Consider the following 4051-nt stretch of genomic DNA (forward strand, 5'->3'; position numbering starts at 1 on the left):
AAGTTGCAGAAAATGATATCAAAATAACTTTTACGTAATCTTTCATTAACAACAGTGGAAGCATAAAGATGGATTTAATGCCATGCTAATAAAAATTACAACCCTGCTTGGCATACAGAATTTATACAGATGGTGAGCTGACACCATTTCATTCGTGACTACCAAAAAAAAAACTGATCACTTAGATGCTGCCAACGTAGCATCTGGAAAAATTCTGTCAAAAAATCATACGCACACTTGGTGTTATCCTAAAAATTATTAACCAACAAAAGCAAAAAGAAAGTCAATAAACGTATATTGAAAATAGTTTTTAGGTTTGCAGGATATTAAAGATTCATATTAAATCAGTTCTCCCCACAAGGACCAAATCTTGGTATATTTCCGTATAGGAAGATACAGTCGTACATTGATCATTATAGACGGTGAAAAAATGATGAAAAGAAATGCCAAGAATGATAGAGCTCAATGAAGATGGAGACATACATGGCGTGCCCAATTCTAGTACAAGATAATAATGAGGGTGGCACCTAACTTTGAATAACAACAATTAATCACACTGGTGCTAGAATAATATTCCGTTTCAAATAATCATAACATTTTGCTCGAAAAATTTCACCACAAGCGACTAAATTGAGGTGCTTGAATTGCAGTAAGTTGATGCTACACGAGGAAGAAGCTAAATTTGTTATACCATCGAGCTTTACGTTACACGCATAAGGAGAGGCAATTGACAGAACTTTTTAGTTACAAACTCAGACCAGCATTTTCGTTCGTTTGTTTCTTCATTCAATTTTTGTGTTCCATAAAATGCATTTTAGCAATGTTTAAAAAACGTGAGCAGCAAAGTGATTATTAGTCCCCCACCAATAATAGAAAAATCCAATATGACAGCAAATGCAAAACCCGACAAGATACTTCATCTCAGACAAGAATAAAGACCATCTCACATGCCAACACATGAAAAATCCCACCGTATCCTTGGTAATTTTTCATAAATGTCCATGCTTCTTTATGTGGAATATTCTGTCACAATGTGAATCAAATACATTTTTCTCTCTCTTTTTTTCAATCACATTCTCCAATAAAATTTAATTTTACACATAAACCAAAAAATTTTCCTTTTTTTTAACCACACATTTTTTCAAAAATTATTATTTCAAATTACATTATTTCCAAAATCTCATTGCAGATGTAAATGATGCTCATCGCATTTGCACCTACTTTGACCTCTTTTCATATTGACTTCTAAGTCACCTACCAGTCAATTTGAATGTTAGCTGCAGCTACACAATATGCACGTGGCCCTTCCTCTTTTTTTTTTTTTTTTTTGCTACCTACCTAACGAATTCATATCGACTTCCACAAATATCGTTTTCAAAATCCCTCCTATCACTAGACCAAAAGGCCATAATCAGTTAAATAAAAAAATGAATATTATATGCTCTAATAATAAGCAAATGCTATTTATTTATTATTTGCGTTGTTAAATGCCCATCAAGCCAAAAGTCAGACTGTTACAGCGTAAAGATTAAAGTTGTTATATCAAGCTTTGTGGTCAAGTGTTTTTCCTTCTTCACATTTATATCTTACAATTCGATGGGTCGAAAATAATAATTCTTTAAAAATTCTTAACACTACTGCAAAATCATTATTGATACACTACTAGTTATTTTCAGGAAATATTTCATTTTGATCCATAGGAATATAGCATATAAGCAAGCAAACAATTGGGGCGGTTAAGTGCCTCGTGTACAGTGAACATTTATTTCATTTAACAGTACTTGGTGCAAAATGAAGTAATTTCTTAGCATGTGTACGTGCACGCAATTAAAAAAATTGAAATAAAATGAAAAATTATGAATTAAACTGAGTTGCCGAGAAGAGTTTGACACAATCTTTGACCGGTACTCGCATCCGCATGGGACCAACGTGATGCATGCGTGAATAAAAAATACCAAAAAATGCTCCCATCCCATTGTGAGTGTGACTCTTCTCGCAGCATAGTATGATTGAAAAGTTATTTCTCAACCACACAAGTCCCGTGCTTCTATTCGGAAAGACTTCACTCTATGGCACACCATTATTCCATACATTCACTTGCATAGTTGATAGTTGAGAAAAAAATCCCACAAAGCCGAAGCAAAAACAAGAAAACAAGTCGAAAGAGAAGAAACACAATTAAACGTGGTTCGATAAACCACTGATATCCGTGACAAGAAACTTTATTCATCGAGAAAAACCACCCAATACAATATTCTTCACAATTTCTCCTTGCATAAAACTAGAATGAAAAATAGAAGCCCTTTTCCTAATTGCAAAAGGATTCTCTCTTCAATACAATTCTTCTAAAAATTACCATCTTGGTCCCTTTCCTTAATGAAAAGTATCATTTTATTGTCAAACTTATACTCCTTTTTCTTTTAACAATAGGACTCTTTTATTTTCCAAAATTGGGTCAAACCCAAAAAATATAAGCTAAAGTAGAATTATGAATACGGGGCATGGGAATAAAGAAATGAATGAGGTAGGTGTGTACCATAAATTTGATTTGGTGGGTAGGCAAAATAATAGTAAAAACCTATTCTATCAGAGCAAAACATATGACAAAATTGCGCTACATTCATTTCACGGACGGGCAGGACATATCAGCAGTCAGATCAACATGTTAAAATGAATAAGGAAAATGGTTGTTTCTTCTCATTAATAATTAAGCCTTCAAAGTAACAGGAGGATTGGCTACTTCAGTATATCTAGGAAAACGATAAAATGCATAGGAGATTGCCAATGCATTTTTAGCCAACTCTATCTAGTTCTTATATATTTGAAAATTTTAGTGATTTGAGTAGCTTAGTGCCTTTTTCAGCCACATTTTTATTCAAGAATGCATTTTAGAACAGTAAATTTATGGATAATGTGTAGTTAAAAAATAAAAAAAATATATTTGCATTTATGTATAATATTATTTTATTAAAGAAAATGTCGTTGAAATGAAAAGAGAGGAAAATATATTTTGAAAATAATTAAAAAAACAAATCTTTGACTAGGACAATTATAGCAGCTTATACTATGACAATAGTCATCTTCAGTTTCTCGTGATTTTAACTATTTTCGCTAAAAGACAATCAAAATGGATGTCCAAGAAGATGATAATCCAACTCATAATGTAACCGTAACAAAAATGTTGTAGACCCAATACGTTTAAGATTACGACTCGTGTAGCATAATTGTTGTTCAATTCATTGTTACATAATGGGAATATCCTGTCAAATCAAATAGGTTTCATCTAAATAATATTAAGGCCGTGTTTGAGTCGTATATATTTTTTTAATTTATTTTTAAATAGTGATTTGATGATTTGACATAATTTCAATTTTCAATCACATGTTTTTTATAAAATAATATTATACACAAATCTAAAACTTTTTCTTATTTATTAACCACACATTTCTCATCAACACACTATTCAAAAATGTATTTTTATGAAAATAATGTGGCTCAAGCTAAGGCTACAAGCAAAAACTGCCAAACTAGAAAATCGAATCAAAACCGCATTTTAAAAACCTTCGGTTTGGTGCCACGTGGACCTAGGGGTGGCAAATGGGTCGAGCGGCTCATCGGCTCTCCCGCTCGGCTTGCGAAAACGGAGCTCGTGGACGGCTCGGGCTCGTAAAAACACGAGCCTGAGCGCGAGCCGAGCGGGCCGATTCGGTGGGCGAGCCGAGACGAGCCGCTCGTTTGGAACGAGCCACGAGCCTGGCTCGTTTTGAAATGTGATCGAAACAGTCACTGAGTGACCGTTTCAGTTCCTCATTAATTACTATTATTATTATTTATTTTTTTTTGACCGTTAACGGTCACTGAATTTTTTCAGTGACCGTTTTGGTCCTTAAATTTTTTTTTTTCCTTTTCTTCTATAAATAGTGGCATTTAGCCATAAATTTTTTTATAATTCTCTCAACTTTCAATTATCTTTCTCTCAAGCTTCTTGTATTGTGTTGATAACTTGCAATTTTTATATACAATTTATACAATATCCAATTCTCATTTCTCA

The sequence above is a fragment of the Olea europaea genome, chromosome 7, assembly GCF_002742605.1.
Source record: "Olea europaea var. sylvestris chromosome 7, O_europaea_v1, whole genome shotgun sequence".
Classification (NCBI taxonomy): domain Eukaryota; kingdom Viridiplantae; phylum Streptophyta; class Magnoliopsida; order Lamiales; family Oleaceae; genus Olea; species Olea europaea.